Source organism: Neofelis nebulosa, chromosome 4, assembly GCF_028018385.1.
Source record: "Neofelis nebulosa isolate mNeoNeb1 chromosome 4, mNeoNeb1.pri, whole genome shotgun sequence".
NCBI lineage: Eukaryota > Metazoa > Chordata > Mammalia > Carnivora > Felidae > Neofelis > Neofelis nebulosa.
Genome location: NC_080785.1, coordinates 133,340,977 through 133,348,579, shown reverse-complemented (window position 1 = coordinate 133,348,579; position 7,603 = coordinate 133,340,977). Strand labels below are relative to the sequence as shown.

Below are 7,603 nucleotides of genomic sequence, written 5' to 3'. Positions count from 1 at the left end.
CCAACTGCTGGCCTCTGCTCTGGCCATCCCTCAGTGAAGAAACTGCAGGGGGATTATGTAGTTCACGGGTCTGATCAAGAAATCTCTGCTCCTCAGAGCACTCCTGCACGTGGTGCTGTCTGGGGAGACCTAGCATCCTGGGCGAGGGTCTGACTCCATTTGTGGCCTCCTCACTCCTCTCCCACCATCACTGCTGGTCCCTCATCCTTCCCCACCATTAGAACTCAGCCACTTCCTAGGGGCAGATACCTGTCTATATGACCCCGAGGCACCAGGGAGTCAGTGAATGTTTCTAAAGTAAATAAGCACAAACACCCCATAAATCTAGATACAGGAAGTTCCCACCACCCCGGAAAACTCCCTCGGGCTCCGTTGCACAGAGGGTGACCTTGCTTCTATCCTCCATCACCACCATTTCTGCCAGTTTGTTACCTGTGTGTACAGGAACCCCACTATATGCATCGATGGGGAGTGAGAGTAGATCCTCCTAGAAGCAGACGTTGACATAGAATGGTGAAAGGTGTATTAGGGGACACTAGGAAGAACAAAGTGGAGGGGACAGGATGGGCAGGGAACGCATTCAGGCAGATCTCACACCTTTTTAAAATATATAATCACCATAGTCTGTCACCTTGCACAGTCCTCTTCAAATTTCAAAATAGTTTTCTTATAAGGCAAAGAGATTTAAGAGATTTTGGGTAATTTTTGTATGATCCTATGTTTACTACATGCATTCTGTTTTCTTTAGTTTATCTGTGGCCTCAGATGAACACATTAGTGTGTGGCTGCATCTGTGAGATTATATGTAATGGAAAATGATTATCTTCATATCTCTGAATGTACATGTTCTCATAATTTTCTTTCTTTGTCTGGTAAGGCCTAAATTTTAATAGAAAAATGAGGGACCTTGTCTTATGTTTAAAAGGGCATTTGCCAATCCCTGGGCTGAGGTGTTAACAGTTTTAATGAACTCCCATGACTGTATTTTTTTGATGATCATTGTGTGGAGATATCTTAATTGAAACTATGAGAAGGGTGAGTGGACACTTCCCAGACATTTTTTAGAGGCTTTACGTATTTAATGTCTTCTTTTTATAATGTTCTTGGAAACAAATATTACCCCTGTTTTCACCGATACCACAGCTGAGGCTCTGTGTAGGTCCCACTGAGAACTGGTATTAGGGCTGAGACAGCAGGAACAAAGGGAAAACCTTGGGATATTGTGAGAGAAGTCTGAGGAGATGGAAAGCTGTAGTCAGGGTGATGACAGGGGTCCAGCAGGGGTGGCAACTTGGCCAACCCTGAATTGTAGGTTGACCCACTGGAGTCTGACTCCGGCTGAAAGCCAGTTCAGGCACTCAGCTGACCTAGATCCTTTCTTCATTTTTAGTTTCACTGAGGGATATGAACTTAGGCAAGCATTTCCATAAGACCAAGTTAAACTTCCCATATCTGCTGGGCATTTTTTCCCACAAATATCCAGAACCTTTAGAAAACCCAGGGAGAAAACAATCCATTTAGATGATTGCCTAGGTGCACTTTGGCAGCACTGACGTTTTGGAGATAAACACTGCATTGTGCACTGAGAGTGATCCCACATAGCAGCTCCGTGTGGATCTCATGCTCCCTGCTCAGGCTGTGGCCAGGAATGGCCTCCAACTGCATCTCACTGATCCCAGCACCCTCCCCTCTGCACCTCCTCAAACTCTGCTTACTGTGCTCAACTTCCCTTCTATTCCTGCGTGATTCAAGTTCCCCCAGTTTTGCACTGGATCCTTCACTGGTACTTCCACTATGGTGACCACAAGGTCTGTGTCATATAATGCATGTGCCCCCCTTCAGACAGGACACCTGAGGCACCTACACTTAGGGGTGCATCTCTCATCCTTCACAGAGCTCAAAACATTGTGTCTAAGACAGGCACCAGTGCTCCCGGTACGTCTGCCTCTGTGTAAAAATCTTCTTTCTTTTTGACAAGAGAAACCTACAGCTGACCTCATTACAGGGAAGTGACACAGCCCATTGTACACTATGTCCTGAGAAACTTGAGATATGTGACACTGTCCTCAGGCAGGTTTGCAGTTGAATTGTCAAGCCCTCACAAGCATCCCTACATCATTCCCACCAAGTCTTTCACGAAGAAAATGAATACACTTTATCAGTCACTCATCCAGTTCAGGTCATCATACCAAATTTAGTACGTGGAGGAGCTGGTGGAGGAGGGGGAGGTGGCCCATAGCCCATGACTGGTGGTGAAGGGTGGTCCATGGGGACAGCCTGCAAGGCGATCCTGGGGATGGACCAGGCCCTCTTGCATACATAATGGCCTGCGGAACAGAAATGAAAGCTATGTTCATAGGACAGAGCAAAGCATCAACACCAGCAAAAAGTGGGAACCCAAAGAAGCAGTGGTCATCTCCTGCCAGTTTCCCCACCACCAGGTTCCAAGAGGGCAGCATCAGCACCAAAATCTCTACCCGTACTTTGGGTTCCACTTAAGCTTTTGGGGTGTGGAATGGATGCTATGGGGATAAACCAGCGTTCGCACATGTTTGTAAATGTAAAACAGCAAAGGCTCTTTTCCTAGAGGATTTATGGAGTGAATACTAAATTAATAAAATAGCATACTCCCCATAGGAAGACATCTAAGTCCACGGTCACCCTCCACCCTTCATCCCCCTCCACCACAAAGGCTGCTTACTGTGTATGTGAAGAACTACAGAATGAGAAGGAATGACAGTCCCAGTTTCCACCCATGGAATCATAGCCCTTGTGGCTCAAAGCTCTGCGTCTAAGCCCCCGCCTGTGCCCGATCTGCTGCTCTCCTGACAGTAGGGTCTCCTCCTCTCTGGAAGTGCTATCCAGTGGCACAGAGACACATGGAGCTATAGGGATCCTGAGGTCCTGCAGAGAACCTGGAAAGAAAGCATGCTCTTAGAGAAACACTTCACCTATACATGTTAATTGGGTTCAGCTAATTTATTTTAATTCAGAGGTGCTTCTCAGCTTAAGTAGAGTAAAATTTGCAGGGGACTTTTGTCCTCTAAAAAAATGAGCTAAAATTCTAATTAACAAAATTAACACAAATGCACTTTGATTTCTGGTGAAAATTTCCGTGTTTTACCCGTACCTCTGAAACAGGACAGAACAGAACCTGCTCATATAAACACAAGGGAAGGCCATAGTGGGGACTTGCCACACAGGTAATTTTGGATTTTCTCTTCACAACTTAACTTTAAGTGCGTGTTTTCTACAACAAGTATGTCACATCTTATAGTTCAGAATGTTCATACCCAGGGCACACCTGAAGGGATTCTGGACAGCATGTTTACCAAAAAAAAGATTGAATGCTGATGGATACGAAAGTTAAGTTGTCTAAGACCACACTAAATGACACACACAAAAATATAAGTTGCAGTGAAGGCAGTTCACATTTTCAAATTGTAGAGATATTCACAGATTTTCTGAACACATTAAAACCCCTGACAGAAACAGGAGAGGAAGAACAGCAAGAGCAGTGATTCCACATTGAGGAGATCCAGAAAGAATGAGGCAAGCCAGGAGACTTCCAAGTGGAGTGTACAATCATCCACCTTGGGTTATTTCTATGAACACACTGGAAAAGCCCTAAGGTCCTCACCCCCAAGCACACTTAGCTTCTAAATATACCACAAAGAAATGCCAGGTGGACAGTAGAGAAGCCCGTAGACTATTCGGTAAAGGTTGTGCGTTTGGAAAATAAAAACACAAGCAGACATATCATATGACCCAGAAACCAGAGATATTGGCAGGAGAGTGTGCTGTACAGAAAGATGTGGGTGTCAGGAGAGACTTAGAACTGAAAATGGCCAGAGCATTTCCCTCGTACTTCTTGCACTTTTGGTAGAGTCAGTATTGGTATCACTCACGGGAGTGACACCAGCTTCTGGATCTGTTAAAGGCCCTGGATGGGATGGACATTTATTCTGATTTGAGTAGACTGTTGGGATTAAAAACAAAACAAAACAAAAAACCCTCCCCACAGTCCTCAAACAACTTAAACTCTTTGCTCCAGTCAGATCACAAATCACATGCAGAGCGTGTACCTCATCCCTCAGGTGATCCCCAAGAAGTGGAAGACCCATCCTGTAAACCCTGACGAAGACCTGTAAAAGCCTTGATTCAGATGTTTTCATCACTCATCAAACAATGATGGATGGCTGGGGCTCGAGTAGATGGATATACGTGAGGCTGTGCCTCATGCCTCACAGAGCCCAGCACGCAGACATGGCATTTCTGCTGAACCGCTATGTCTGCTTTTCTGCATACAGCCCCATTCCTTCTCCACAAGAGACACCTGTACCAACACAGAGTGGAGGAAATGACAGAAAGATGATATGTCGATCATGAAACACGAGGAATGTGGTAATTGCGGCAGATACATTCCCCTTGCATCATAATGGTCCGTGGTACCACCTCTGCACCTTGGCCAAAGACCTAACACCAACAAAAATGAGTGTGCTTTACAAGTCAACTCATACCACTCAGATCATCTTACCAAGTGTTGCTGGTGGAAGCATTCGGGGTGGCCCCAGGGCCACCAAGGTTCAGGAGGTGGATGTGCCGAATAGCCCATGGGGGTGCATCTAGGTTTCTTGTCTGCAGAATCTTCCAGTTAATGGAGGAGGTCCCCATGGATCCACACTGTCCTGCAGAACAGAAGTGACAGCTATGTGCATATGCCAGACAAGAGAACCAATACCAAAAGCAGCTGTAACCCAGAGGAGAACGTGTCAGCACCTGCCACCTTCTCTGCCACCAGGATCCAAGAGAGTAGCATCAGTACCTGAAAACTCTGTCCCTGCCACTGGATACCACCTGCAGCTTGGGGTAGTAGATGCAAGAGGTGGAACTGCTGTCACCACACATCACTGCCCATGTCTGCGGAAGTAAAATGGCAAGGGTCCTGTCCTAGAGGGTTAACAGAAGTAATTACATAGTGATGAAGTCGCATTCTCCAGACAGGCAGGCATCTATGTCCCAGTTCACCCTGCATCCCTCCTCTGCAGTGACTCCTGATGCTCTGTTTTTGGTGTATTAAGAACACAACAAATTGAGTGCAGATAAATGGCTCATATTCTGCTCGTGGAATCACAGCTTCTACTGGCGAAAAGTTCTGCAGCCGGACCCTCGCTTTGTCTCCTCTGCTCCTCTCCCTGAAAAGAGTCTTCCCTCTTGAATTGTTGTCAAAGGCCTCTGAGACCTCTGGGGAGTGGAGGATGCCTGGGATCTTGCAGGGGAATGAGAGTCTTCTGTGAGGAACAAGGGACTTGTGGTGAATGTCTCCAAAGCTCAGATGTGTTCATCTTAATTCATAGGGAATTCTGATTTTAAGAATACTACAGGACACAGAGTAATTAAGTCCTACAGAAAACAAGAGGTAAAAATTCACATGACAGAATTAATTCAAGTGTGTTTTGATTTCTGGTATAAAACTCCTGGGATGTGCCATGAGACTGTATCAGCTCTAACAGTGACTGGGGACACAACCAGAAACTGCTCATATGAACACAATCGAAGGACACAATGTTCAGATTATTTTTACCTAAGGTATAGCTGGAAGGATTCCAGACAACTCATTTACCAACAAAGACGGGAAGGTGATGAGTGATGATAATGACTTTGTCTAAGACCACTCTAAATTGCACAGGGCACAGGGATGCCTGGGTGGCTCAGTCGGTTGAGTGACCGACTTCAGCTCAGGTCATGATCTCACGGTTTGTGAGTTCAAGCCCGGTGTTGGGCTCTGTGCTGATAGGTTAGAGCCTGGAGTCTGCTTCTGATTCTGTGTCTCCCTCTCTCTCTGCCCCTTCCCCACTCATGCTCTGTCTCTCTCTGTCTCAGAAATAAACATTAAAAAAATTTTTAAGTCGCACAGGGCACAAAATAAAAAGTTGGAGTAATGATGGGGTTTCGCATTTTTCAATTTTAAACAATATGGTAGACTTTCTAGCAGGTTAATCTCCTAGCCAGAATCAAGAAAGGAAGACACAGCAGCCACACTGTTCCCACAGAGTTGAGGTCTGGAAGGGGTGACCCAGGCCAGGAGATTTCTGTTTGGAATATGGGGTCATCCTCCTCTCATTATTTCCAGAAACACATGGTAAAGTCTTAAGGTACTGAGCCTCTAAGTCCTTTGGGCTTCTAAACTTATCACAAAAAGATGACAGGCTGAAAATAGAGAAGCTTGTAGGCTCCTAGGTTAAGAGTGTGCATTTGGAAAACAAATAACAAGCAGACATATCACACAACACACAAAACGAGACTAGGCCAGGAGAGCGTGCTGTACAGACAGATGAGGGTTTCCTGAAAGTGTTACGACTGAGAATGGTCCCAGGATTTACCTTGTCCTTGTCTGCATTCTTTGTAGAGTCAGAGCTGCTATAACTCACAGAGGTTGCACAAGTTTCTGGATCTGCTAAGGACCCCAGAAGGGATAGAGGTTTATTCTATTTTAGTGGACTGTGTGAAATTAAAAGAAGCCCTCACCTCATTCCTCCAATATCTTAAACTGTTCCCTACACAGGTTCTTGGCCAGAGGCAGAGGGTATCCCACGTGCCTCAGGTAACCCCCAAGGATAAGGGGGACAATCCCATCACCTTGATAAAGACCTCACCATGCCCTAGTTCATGTTTTTCGTAATTAATCAAAAAACTGTGGACAGGTCAGGCTCAACTAGCAATCTCGAAGTCATCACTTAAACAGAGGTGTCTTAGTATACATTATGGGAAATCACCATTTCATTACAGATTAAGAATAAAAATGAGGATGCCTGGGTGGCTCAGTCAGTTAATCATCTGACTCTCGATTTTGGCTCAGGTCATGATCTCACAGCTTGTGAATTCGAGCCCTGCATCCGGCTCCACCCTGATGGTGTTGGGATTCTCTCTCCCCATGTCTCTCTCTGGTCCTCCCAGAAGCTCTCTCTCTCTCTCTCTCTCTCTCTCTCTCTCTCTCTCTCTCTCTCTCTCAAAATAAACGAGCTTAAAAAAAGGGTAAATGGAAATACTGATTGGGGTATATCATCAGGGAATGCTCAACCTGGGTATGTTTCTTCAGGCTCCAGGTGGATTGTTCAGTCTTTTCGCTTATCTATAAGCTGCCTTCTACATGGGAAGTTATTATATAACTATATCTGAATAGAAATGTACTTACACTAATATACAAACGAGAAAAGGAAAACGATGGGTATTTAGCAGTGAAGCCGCAGACTTGCCCTGATAACATCAGAGGACGAAAGTATATGGAGCCTGAATTTAGGAACGTAGGGCTATGGTTCAAGAAAAAAATAAAATAAAAATGACAACGTTAAAATAGTAACGAAATGAACTTCTCCTCAAACAAAACTAAAATAAAGACTTCACATTTTGTCAAGGTGGGAAGAAAGCTAAGGCCCATGTCCCATCATCCCCTGCAGACTCCTCTCTTTAGCTAGGGGATGCTGGAGGAGGTGGGAGGGTCCGCAGTCAGGGGAGGGGCCTGAGCTCCACCAGTCACAGGGACAGGTGCTCCGCTGCCTAGGGCACCAGAGGAGAACACCCTCCTGTCATCCCTTCAGACCAC

At 45.5% G+C, this 7,603-nt stretch overlaps 1 long non-coding RNA gene across 1 annotated transcript; it reads right to left on the bottom strand.

Annotated features, from left to right (window-relative positions):
- Positions 1-834: 834 nt before the first annotated feature.
- Positions 835-6,558, bottom strand: LOC131511038 (uncharacterized). Its single transcript, XR_009261314.1, has 3 exons — positions 6,384-6,558; positions 2,702-2,915; positions 835-2,327 (listed from the first exon to the last, which is right to left on the bottom strand). It is a non-coding gene; the product is annotated as an uncharacterized LOC131511038 (long non-coding RNA).
- Positions 6,559-7,603: the final 1,045 nt, after the last annotated feature.